The sequence below is a fragment of the Rhinoderma darwinii genome, chromosome 12 (genome assembly GCF_050947455.1).
Source record: "Rhinoderma darwinii isolate aRhiDar2 chromosome 12, aRhiDar2.hap1, whole genome shotgun sequence".
Taxonomy (NCBI): Eukaryota; Metazoa; Chordata; class Amphibia; order Anura; family Rhinodermatidae; genus Rhinoderma; species Rhinoderma darwinii.
In genome coordinates, this window is record NC_134698.1 from 5,322,274 (window position 1) to 5,335,667 (window position 13,394).

At 44.7% G+C, this 13,394-nt stretch overlaps 1 long non-coding RNA gene across 1 annotated transcript in view; it reads left to right on the forward strand.

Annotated features, from left to right (window-relative positions):
• The first annotated feature begins 5,276 nt into the window (after positions 1–5,276).
• The window catches only part of LOC142664461 (uncharacterized), a 186,341-nt gene continuing 178,223 nt past the window's right edge, over positions 5,277–13,394 (forward strand). Inside the window, exon 1 of the long non-coding RNA XR_012851281.1 lies at positions 5,277–5,385. This is a non-coding gene — a long non-coding RNA (uncharacterized LOC142664461). The remainder of the gene's footprint in view (positions 5,386–13,394) is intronic.

Sequence of the window (13,394 nt, forward strand, 5' to 3'; positions counted from 1 at the left end):
CCTGGATGACGCGCCAGTCCATGTGACCGCTGCAGCCTGTGCTTGGCCTGTGATTGGCTGCAGCCGTCACTTACACTGAAACGTCATCCTGGGAGGCCGGACTGGAGACAGACGCAGGGAGTTCTCGGTAAGTATGAACTTATATGTTTTTTTACAGATACATGTATATTGGGATCGGTAGTCACTGTCCCGGGTGCAGAAACAGTTACTGCCAATCGCTTAACTCTTTCAGCACCCTGGACAGTGACTATTTACAGACGTCTCCTAGCAACGCTCCCGTCATTACGGGAGCCCCATTGACTTCCTCAGTCTGGCTGTAGACCTAGAAATACATAGGTCCAGCCAGAATGAAGAAATGTCAAGTTAAAAAAGCAAGACGTATCCGCAGCACACATAACATGTGCATGACAGCTGCGGACTTCATTGCGGAACTTAGAATCTCCATTGAAGTCAATGGAGAAATTCCGCCATGAGTCCGCCACTGCTCCGCAACAGACAGAGCATGCTGCGGACACCAAATTCCGCTCCGCAGCCTATGCTCCGCAGCGGAATTGTACGCATCGTGTAAACGAACACTGCTAATTTAAAGTGAAAGTCAATGGAGAAACGGCTCCGCTGCGGATTAACGCTGCGGAGTGTCCGCAGCGGAATTTAAGTGGAATTCCGCCATGTGTGAACCCGCCCTTATCCAGAACCTTCACCCATGACATCAGAAACACATTAACACATGAGGTGTTTCCATCAAAAGGAGGGGGTCTTCTTAAGCCCTGTAAGGGTATATTCACACTTGTGCCGCGCTTTAACCGCGATTTGCCCCGATTTTGCAAATTGCGCTAAAAATACATGCGTTTTTCGGTGTGATTTTCGGACGCACAGCAAAAACGCATTCCAAAACCGCGTCAAAAACGCGCAGTGTGAATACACCGTAATCTCTTCCCTAACAGAAGGGCTACAAGGCGATTTGTGTTGCGCAATTTCCTGTAGTAGAGTCTAGTCATGTGATTTACATGCAACCTGATAAAGTCTAAACGAGGTCTCGATCTGAAATTTAATTGAATTCTATTATATTTTTTACATTTTTTTTACATTTTTGTTTAAGATCGGACCACGTCATGCACTGAATCTGAAGTAAAGAGGAAGGAAAAAAGGAACGAAATATGCTAGAATCTGCTATAAATGACTTATTTATTAAATGACATGAATTACAGGCTACGCGTTTCGACGCAGGACATGCGTCTTCATCAGGCCATAAATATATACTCACTGCACTGAATCTGGGGTTCATAAATCGATCAGACCTCAAATAACGGAATATTCGAGCAATTGATATGTACAAAAAAGACCAAAGTCGCTCGAATTACAGAAAAAAACGGAGCATAAGGTCCGTCCCTTCACAAGGGGGATCCCTACTGGAACCGCAAGGTTACCATAGTAATTCAAAAATTTCCCTCCTCTATAATTTGCATCCTGTATTCATAATTAAGGCATCTCGGAGCCGGAATCTTCCCACAACTCTTTAACCCCTTCCGGGTCAATGTGCATTATATATATACAATCCTATCTCTATTGTATCCAAGCCGTTTTTCCCCGAGTGTCGGCAGTTCCATGTAAAATTATAAATAGTTTTCCTCAGATCCTATAATTTTCGGCTGGATTGCAGTGACTTGTGACAAAATTCATACATGACCCCCATGGAGTCAACCTTATACATAAGAGGGTTCAAACAAACATTGTTCGGGGGTATACATACAGAACATACAATAAAACTGCTACATATGTTGGTAAGAAATCCCACAACCTTGTTTTTAGATACCCTTGTGTCCCAGGCTGTATTGATTTGTACTGAAACCCAAGTAGGAGGAGAAGCAAGCTACTTCCTGTCTTACTGATGTCATTATTGAACCACCCTTTACAGCCTTACATCTTCATACTGTTACATATTGGACTTTCGTCACAAAGAATATGGTCGATCGCGAGCCCTCTCCTAAAGTAGAAGGGCCCCTGACCTATTCCTCAACCCTTGGGAGGCCCTCCACTTCCGGAAACTTTGGGAGACTGGCATCTGTTTATATTGCCACCCAATGCATCCGCTGGAGTCAGGGGCGTAACTAGGAAAGACTGGGCCCCATAGCAAACTTTTGACTGGGGCCCCCTCCCCTGGGGGTCACACAACCCCCCCCCCCTTGTAGATAGTGCCTTTTTTACAGCCCCCCCCTGTAGATAACGCCATATAGCCCCCCTGTAGATAACGCCATACAGCCCCCCCTGTCGATAACGCCATACAGCCCCCCCTGTAGATAGCGCCATACAGCCCCCACTGTAGAGAACGCCATACAGCCCCCTATGTAGAGAACGCCATACAGCCCCCTCTGTAGATAGCGCCATACAGTCCCCTCTGTAGATAGCGCCATACAGTCCCCTCTGTAGATAGCGCCATACAGCCCCCTCTGTAGATAACGCCATACAGCCCCCTGTAGATAACGCCATACGGTCCTCCCTGTAGATAACGACATACAGCCCCCTCTGTAGATATCTACAGAGGGGGCTGTATGGCGCTATCTACAGAGGGGGCTGTATGGCGCTAACGCCATACAGCCCCCTTTGAAGATATCTACAGAGGGGGCTGTATGGTGTTATCTACAGGGGGTCTGTATGGGGTTATCTACAGGGGGGGATGTCTGGCGTTATCTACAGGGGGGGCTGTATGGGGTTATCTACAGGGGGATGTCTGGCGTTATCTACAGGGGGGGCTGTATGGCGCTATCTACAGAGGGGGCTGTATGGCGCTATCTACAGAGGGGGCTGTATGGCGCTATCTACAGGGGGGCTGTATGGCGTTATCTACAGGGGGAACTGTATGGCGCTATCTACAGAGGGGGCTGTATGGCGCTATCTACAGAGGGGGCTGTATGGCGCTATCTACAGAGGGGGCTGTATGGCGCTATCTACTGAGGGGGCTGTATGGCGCTATCTACTGAGGGGGCTGTATGGCGCTATCTACAGAGGGGTCTGTATGGCGCTATCTACTGAGGGGGCTGTATGGCGCTATCTACAGAGGGGGCTGTATGGCGCTATCTACAGAGGGGGCTGTATGGCGCTAACGCCATACAGCCCCCACTGTAGAGAACGCCATAGAGCCCGCCCTGTAGGGAACGCCATACAGCCCCCACTGTAGAGAACGCCATACAGCCACCCCCTGTAGGGAATGCCATACAGCCCCCCCATGTAGGGAATGCCATACAGCCCCCCTGTAGGGAACGCCATACAGCCCCCCCTGTAGGGAACGCCATACAGCCCCCCCCTGTAGGGAACGCCATACAGCCCCCCCTGTAGGAAACGCCATACAGCCCCCCTGTAGGGAGCACCATACAGCCCCCCCTGTAGGGAACGCCATACAGCCCCCCCCCTGTAGGGAACGCCATACAGCCCCCCTGTAGGGAACGCCATACAGCCCCCCCTGTAGGGAACGCCATACAGCCCCCCCTGTAGGGAACGCCATACAGCCCCCCTGTAGGGAACGCCATACAGCCCCCCCTGTAGGGAACGCCATACAGCCCCTCCCCCTGTAGGGAACGCCATACAGCGTCCCCAAAAAAATGCGACCTACAGTGTGTCCTACAAAAGACATGTATCCCCTACATGTGTGATCGCTGGCAGCGATAGGGAGAACGGGGGGACCGAAAGTCCCCCGAAGTTCTCCATGACTAACCTCTGACTTCCGGCGTCTGCGCAGCTCAATAAAAATGAAAGGAGCGCTGGTCACGCATGCGCACAAGCGCGACCGGCGCTCCATTCATTTCTAGGGAGCTGCCGACACAGACCCCGGAAGTCCGAGGTTTGTGATGGAGAACTTCAGGGGACTTTCAGTCCCCCGTTCTCCCTATCAATGCCAGCGATCACACATGTATCCCCTATCCTGTGGATATCCTGTGGATAGGGGATACATGTCTTTTGTTTAATGGCAGAGCAGGGAGATACCTCCCTGCTCTGCCGTAGTGTTCAGTGGCGTCGCGCTGTAGCAGCCATAGCGGCTGCTAGCGGAGCCTCCGGCCATGGTGGGGGCCCGTGCCGGCGGGCGACACGGGCCCCCTCATGCCGCGGGCCCCGTAGCAGCCGCTACGGCTGATACGGCTGTAGTTACGCCACTGGCCGGAGTTCAACGCCTATGTTTGGTTAAACCACAAGAGGTTACAACCTACACAAACACCTTATACTCCCAGGATGAATACCTATTAGGGCACCAAACCCCAATGACAAACACATGTGTAAGGGTATGTTCACACGGCTTATATTCGTCCATTTTTCGTGGCGCAAACGGCCGAAAAACAGCCGAAAAATCGGAAGCAGAACGTCTCCAAACATCTGCCCATTGATTTCAAAGGGAAAACGGCGTTCTGTTGCGATGGGCCGTTTTCTTACGCAGCCTTTTTGAAAAACGGCCGCGTAAAAAAACGGCCGCGAAAAAGAAGTGCATGTCACTTCTTCAGATGTTTTTTGAGCCGTTTTTTATAGACTCTATAGAAAAACAGCTCCAAAAACGGCCGTAAAAAACGCAGCGAAAATCGTGAGTGGCTTAAAAAACGTCTGAAAATCAGGAACTGTTTTCCCTTGAAAACAGCTCTGTATTTTCAGACGTTTTTTATTTTGTGTGTGCACATACCCTAAAGGTGAACACATAGTATCATAAAAAATTAATAAAATTGCCATGCTCAGCCGGCCCAGCGACGTTATAAAAAAATCTTTATATCGTAGCTAGCCAAAAGTCTATTCCACTGTGATTGACTCCCAGGGAGAGCTCAAAAAGGGCCTATGGGTGACTGTGTGACAGGAAAAGCAGCTCCATGGGAGCCAATATGGATGGTTGGTAATTTCTGGCTGTCCCGGCAGAATGGGCTGAGATAGTTTCTAACTTTCCAAGACTTCAGGCACACGTCCGTAGTTTTGGGGCCTTATAGTATAGAACACATGCTTTCCTATGGGCCAATGCACACGACCGTGGTTTCCACAGTCCGTGCAGACCGGACCGCAAAAAAAACCAAAACATGTCATTATACGGTCCGCATTTGCGTTATAGGCTCATTGAAATGAATACACATCTAGTGTGTGCGCGGTCCGTGATGACACTCCGCGGCCCGTCAGTGCCGTAATCACAGACTGTGCACACAGCTACCGCCATCTGCAGGAGGCCTAAGCCTCCAGGACAACCATACATGCGACAATGCTTGTCCTGCACTGATACAGACGTTTGCAGAGCCAGAAACCCCTGGATAGTTATTTTTGTCCTGCCCATGGAGCTTGTTGTAGTAGAAGGAGACTGAACTGTCCAAACATGAGGATCCCTGGATAAGAAGGAGGAAGAAGGAAGATGGAGCGTGCTGATATCAGGTAATAATATCTCCTAGGGGTGACAATGTACCAGTATGTTATTTGTGCAGGAAATAGGACAACAGAACTACATGTCCCAGCATTCTTTACAACACCAGAGACCTCCTATACCCAGGAAAATGGCAGCCATTTTGTGACCGGGAACAGGCACCCATTTTGTGACATGAAGCAGTCAGATATTTTATGACAGGGAGCAGGCCGCCATTTTATGACAGGGAGCTGGCCGCCATTTTATGACAGGGAATAGCCACCATTTAGTGAAAGGGAACAGGCAGCCATTTTGTGACAGGGAGCAGTCCGATATTTTATGACAGGAAGCAGGCGCCATTTTATGAAAAGGAACAGGCAGCCATTTTGTGACAGGAAACAGGCAGCCATTCTGTGACAGAAAAGTCAGATATTTTATGACAGGTATCAAGCTTCATTTTATGACAGGTAGCAGGCACCATTTTATGACAGGTAGCAGGCACCATTTTATGACAGGTAGCAGGCACCATTTTATGACAGGTAGCAGGCACCATTTTATGACAGGTAGCAGGCACCATTTTATGACAGGTAGCAGGCAGATATTTTATGACAGGTAACAGGCTGCCATTTAGTAACAGAGAGCAGTCAGATATTTTATGACAGGGAGGAGGCAGACATTTTGTGATAGAGAACAGCCACCATTTTATGACAGGTAGCAGGCAGATATTTTATGACAGGTAACAGGCAGCCATTTAGTAACAGGGAACAGTCAGATATTTATGACAGGGAGGAGGCAGACATTTTGTGATAGGGAATTGCTCTGTAGATACTTCAGGACTCGTGTTTAAAACTAGTGCAAGTAAGAACAGATCCCAGTTTACACCCTGAAGCTGAAATTTAAGAACAATTTTCATTGTTTGCCATCTGTATCATTGTTCATTGTCCTAGTTTTCATACATTCTGTGTCCTATGGCCGCCTGGCGTCTCTGTGCAGCTCTATTCCTCATTGACATAGATATAAAATGGCCGCCTGGTGTCACTATAAGGCTATATTCCTCATTGTCACTAATATAAGATGGCCGCCTGATTTCACTATAAGGCGGGATTCACACGACCGGGTCGCGCCCGAGCCCGAGTGCCGGCCGGTAAAATCGGCCATTCTGCCCGGCCGGTTTGCATAAAGTTTTGCATCCGTGCCGGGCCGGGCAGATCTGGACAGTGACATCAGCGGCAACTCCTGAAGCGGAATCCCCATGTGTTCGGGGATTCCGCTTCAGGAGTTTCCCCTGATGTCACTGCCCAGATATGGACAGAGACATCAAGCGCTCTGTCCAGGAGCGGAATCCCCGAAAACACGGGGATTCCGCTCCTTCAAGGAGCTAAAGTGGGGCTAGCACATAGCAGAGCGGGGAGATACCTCCCTGCTCTGCTATAGTGGCGTCGCTACAGTAGTAGCAGCCGCAGCAGCTGCTAGCGGCGCCATGGAAGGTGTCGCCGGGCCAGGGCGCTTTTAAAACAAGCAGGGGAAGGGAGCCAGCGCATCCCGGTGATGGCCGTGTATTACCCGGCCCCATAGACTTCTATGGGAGCCGGGCGGCCGGGTACCCGGCCGAAGATAGAGCATGTCCTATTTTTTGACGGCCGGTTTTCCAGGCCGACAAAAAAATCGGTCGTGTGAATAGCCCCATTAGGGGTCTATTATTCCTAATGCAGCCGGGTGCCGGCCGATTTATGAACGGCCGGCACCCGGCCGGGAAACCCTGTCGTGGGAATGAGGCCTAAGGCTATATTCCTCATTGTCACTCATATAAGATGGCCGCCTGATTTCACTATAAGGCTATATTCCTCATTGTCACTCATATAAGATGGCCGCCTGATTTCACTATAAGGCTATATTCCTCATTGTCACTCATATAAGATGGACGCCTGGTTTCACTATAAGGCTATATTCCTCATTGTCACTCATATAAGATGGCCGCTTGGTTTCACGATAAGGCTATATTCCTCATTGTTGCTGATATAAGATGGCAGACATTACCCCTGTTATTTCATAATGTGAATGGTATATAATATAGTTAGTAGTTCAGGATCACCTGTTTCTATGGTAACCTCGTCGCCTTATCACATGTAATAAACACCATTGTGGTTTTTCGTGTGGTTATTGGGGTTTCTTATTGAAGTCAATGGGGACAATCTCCGACCTGCTCTAAACTCTGCTTAGTTTTCAGTCATTTTGACTAAAATGTATTAATACTGGCACGTTGTCCAATTAAAGGACCGGACTCTCCGCGCATACATCATGGTGCCCACCTTGTTAATAAAAATATGAAGGAGACACAAAACCATGCCAAGTCGGACCTGCTGTTTTTTCCATCACCTCCCCATTCACAAAAGTGTTGGAAAAATTTAATAAATGACTATGTGACACTGAAGCTTCCACAATTTTTTACAAAACAGGGTAATGTGTCGGAAAACGTGGAGCAGGGGCTTTATAGATATTTTTGACTGCTTTGTAGATCCTGTCCAGCCCTGCCTGGAACAAAGTCGGAGGGAATTGATGGCAAGAGACAAGAGTTAGGCTCAGTTCAAATCTGTGTGTATAACAGAAACCATGACGCGTATATCCGAATCCGTCGTACGACTGATACCGCCAGGGTCCGACGCACCCCTGACTTAGAATGGGGTATGTCAGGTTCCGTCGTGGTGTTCGTTATTTTGATGGGAAGAATAGAGCTATACTGCTCGTCAAATCTGACGGAATTTGATTCAGCCTCCAACGCAAATGTAAACAGAGCCTAAGCTCAATGAAAACACTTCTTAGTTTTAACAGCATGAAAAATACAAAAACAGCCGGTCAATGCGTTCCAAACCACATCCCAATCCTTCCTAATCTGCCTATATTTCGACATAACCATTTTTCAGGCTCATGAAAAGTATGGTGATGTAATGGAAGAATACCGGTTCTCATCACCGAATTCAAGAGATAGCTAAATGGTCAGCGAAGGACAACTCAAGAGGACAACTCTGAACACAGACTGGGCAAGGGACAATTTTGAGGTGTACGAAAAAACCAGAGTAAAAATCCATACAAGCGCCAGGAGGATAATCGAGCTGTGCCAATGGTGACCATGACCAGTTTTGAACCCTTGATACCTGTCCTACAAGACCATGGTGTTAACCAGCCAACACAATGTCCTTAGAACGTGGGAAGAAACCAGAATACCCAGAAGATACCCACTCAAACACAAGGACTATCAAAGGCATGGCTAGGTGGTGGAAAGTGTCCAGAGCCGCCATGGAGCCACCATATAAGCGGAAAGTTCTTCACCAAGTTACTTAGAATATAATGTACATAGATTCTCAGCGTAAGAACTGAGACTTGGGTAACTCGATGGTTAAAGACGTCAGGGTCTGCCTATAAGGCGATGCTGATGAGCTGTTTACATGTTCTGTTGATGTTCTCCTGGGATATGGCAAGTCTTCTTGGATGGATGGAGCAGGGTTGTCACTAGACTTGTTATCTTTCACGTGAACCTCGCTGAAACGCTTGGGTTATCTGAATGGTTCTTATTTCCAATGTTGAACTAAATAAAGAAAAAAACATAGAAGGTTGAAGGCCCTTAGCTTGGTCTGAGACGTTAATGTGTATCCACCAGCCAGCTAGCCTGCAACCTATGCTTTTCTGGAGCTGAAATACTTGGGGGTTATTATTTTTGATGGTATTTGGGTCCTGTTTCATTGGAACAAGTTATTTTTTTTTATCCTAAATTTGCACGTAGAGCTGTTTCTATTAAAAAACAATTGCAGTCACGATTGACATGAACTTCAGGCACGTAACTTGAAGATCCTAAGCCACAATGCAAAATCTGTAACGGGCCACCACCTACCATGTGTAACTGAGGCCCCCACCTATGAGGTACCATTTATAATACTGGTGTCTACTTATATCGAAGATGGGCCTTTGGGCCACCTAAGGGCTTGAGGGCTCAGTTGGAGACTTCTATAATATTAAATAACACAGTAAAGGCATTAGAAAAAAAAAAACAGGACCTACTAAATGAAAAAAAATAAAAATTCTTAAAATCACTTCCATTCAGGGCCAGGATGAGCGCATTAATATCTATATAATATATGAGAGGTGAGAAATACATGGGAGGCTGGAGAAGAGGCTGAAGGACCCGCCGGCACTGCATCAAGAACTTCACATGTGTCTAGTGTATACATTGCATTGTCTTATACTTACTTGATAAAGGGGTTCTGTTTCCCCGAAACGCATTGTATTTCAAGAGACTCTCCTTTTTATGTACATTTTATTATGCTCTATTGTTTATATACAATAAATGAGCTTTTACCGAAAACTTGACTGACTCGTGGAAGTATTGCGCCTGGATGGTGTCACTTTTTCACAGTGGATCCCACCTGGTTCCCATTGTTTTGATCTACCTACATATATATAGAGCATGGGGTTAAAGGGGAATGGAAAGTATGTCTTATAAATAAAAGTGCTGCTATAAATCGAAAGGCGGGGGGCGTTAAATAAGTGATTGGTAATCTGACATCCATGTTCAGCTTTAGGGTATGTTCACACACACTAATTACGGACGTAAATCGGGCGTATTAACCCCCGAATTACATCCGAAATTACGGCTTGAATGCGTTGACAAACATCTGCCCATTGAAAGCAATGGGCTGACGTTTGTCTGTTCACACGAGGCGTATATTTACGCGCCGCTGTCAAAAGACGGCGCGTAAATAGACGCCCGCATCAAAGAAGTGACCTGTTACTTCTTGGGGCGTAATTGGAGCCGTTATTCATTGACTCCAATGAAAAGCAGCGCCAATTACGTCCGGACGCGGCGTTCAAGCGCCTGCACATGCCGTTACGGCTGAAATGACGGGGCTGTTTTCTCCTGGAAACAGCCCCGTAATTTCGGCCGTTACGGACGCTGTCATGTGAACATACCCTAAGGGTTCAAGGGTGGTACAGCATATTCTCAAACTTGTGCCGTAAGTACTAAGAGGGCTTCTCCCGTCTCTTGCTGGCATCGTACTTTGGATAGAGCACAGATTTTTTTTAATATGCATTTAAACAGACTACGTGAAAAAAAAATTCTAAATTGTGTGACCCTCCATTTGCATGTTCTCCTTAGAGGAGTTAGGAATACTATACTTTACTATAATACTGCCCCCTATATACAAGAATATAACTACTATAATACTGTCCCCTATCTACAAGAATATAACTACTATAATACTGCTCCTATATACAAGAATATAACTACTATAATACTGCCCCTATATAGAAGAATATAACTACTATAATACTGCCCCTATATACAAGAATATAACTACTATAATACTGCTCCTATATACAAGAATATAACTACTATAATACTGCCCCTATGTACAAGAATATAACTACTATTATACTGCTCCTATATACAAGAATATAACTACTATAATACTGCCCGGATATACAAGAATATAACTACTATAATACTGCCCCTATATACAAGAATATAATGACTATAATACTGCTCCCTATATAAGAATATAACTACTATAATACTGCCCCCATATACAAGAATATAACTACTATAATACTGCCCCTATATACAAGAATATAACTACTATAATACTGCCCCTATATACAAGAATATAACTACTATAATACTGCCCCCATATACAGGAATATAACTACTATAATACTGCTCCTATATACAAGAATATAACTACTATAATACTGCCCCTATATACAAGAATATAATGACTATAATACTGCTCCCTATATACAAGAATATAACTACTATAATACTGCCCGGATATACAAGAATATAACTACTATAATACTGCCCCTATATACAAAAATATAACTACTATAATACTGCTCCCTATATAGAAGAATATAACTACTATAATACTGCCCCCTCTATACAAGAATATAACTACTATAATACTGCCCCCTATATACAAGAATATAACTACTATAATACTGCCCCCTATATACAAGAATATAACTACTATAATACTGCCCCCTATATACAAGACTATAACTACTATAATACTGCTCCTATATACAAGAATAGAACTACTATAACACTGCCCCCTATATACAAGAATATAACTACTATAATACTGCTCCTATATACAAGAATATAACTACTATAATACTGCCCCTATATACAAGAATATAACTACTATAATACTGCCCTCTATATACAAGAATATAACGACTATAATACTGCTCCCTATATACAAGAATATATCTACTATAATACTGCCTCCTATATGCAAGAATATAACTAATATAATACTGCTCCTATATACAAGAATATAACTACTATAATACTGCCCCCTATATACAAGAATATAACTACTAGAATACTGCCCCCTATATACAAGAATATAACTACTATAATACTGCTCCCTATATACAAGAATATAACTACTAGAATACTGCCCCCTATATACAAGAATATAACTACTATAATACTACCCCTATATACAAGAATATAACTACTATAATACTGCCCCCTATATACAAGAATATAACTACTATAATACTGCCCCTATATACAATAATAGAACTACTATATTACTGCCCCCTATATACAGGAATATAACTTCTATAATACTGCTCCTATATACAAGAATAGAACTACTATAATACTGCCCCTATATACAAGAATATAACTACTATAATACTGCTCCTATATACAAGAATATAATTACTATAATACTGCTCCTATATACAAGAATATAACTACTATAATACTACCCCCTATATACAAGAATATAACTACTATAATACTGCCCCCTATATACAAGAATATAACTACTATAATACTGTCACCTATATACAAGAATTTTACTACTATAATACTGCCCCCTATATACAAGAATATAACTACTATAATACTGCTCCTATATACAAGAATATAACTACTATAATACTGCTCCTATATACAAGAATATAACTACTATAATACTGCCCCTATATACAAGAATATAACTACTATAATACTGCCCCTATATACAAGAATATTACTGCTATAATACTGCTCCTATATACAAGAATATAGCTACTATAGTACTGCCCCCTATATACAAGAATATAGCTACTATAATACTGCCCCCCTATATACAAGAATATATCTACTATAATACTGCCTCCTATATACAAGAATATAACTACTATAATACTGCTCCTATATACAAGAATATAACTACTATAATACTGCTCCTATATACAAGTATATTACTACTATAATACTGCCCCCTATATACAAGAATATAACTACTATAATACTGCTCCTATATACAAGAATATAGCTACTATAAGGGCATGCCCCCACGTGGCGGATTTCCTCCGCAACTGTCCGCATCAATGCCGCACAGAATCTGCGTTGCAGATTCTGCGGCGGATCTGCCCAAAATGTGCAGTAAATTGATGCGGACTAGCTGCTGCGGACTGCGGTAAAAGTGCTTCCCTTCTCTCTATCAGTGCAGGATAGAGAGAAGGGACAGCACTTTCCCTAGTGAAAGTAAACGAATTTCATACTTACCGGCCGTTGTCTTGGTGACGCGTCCCTCTTTCGGCATCCAGCCCGACCTCCCTGGATGACGCGGCAGTCCATGTGACCGCTGCAGCCTGTGATTGGCTGCAGCCGTCACTAAGACTGAAACGTCATCCTGGGAAGCCGGACTGGAGACAGAAGCAGGGAGATCTCGGTAAGTATGAACTTCTATTTTTTTACAGGTTGCTGTATATTGGGATCGGTAGTCACTGTCCAGGGTGCAGAAACAGTTACTGCCGATCGCTTAACTCTTTCAGCACCCTGGACAGTGACTATTTACTGACGTCTCCTAGCAACGCTCCCGTAATTCCGGGAGCCCCATTGACTTCCTCAGTCTGGCTGTAGACCTAGAAATACATAGGTCCAGCCAGAATGAAGAAATGTCATGGCAAAAAAGCAAGACGCATCCGCAGCACACATAACATGTGCATGACAGCTGCGGACTTCATTGCGGAATTTAGAATC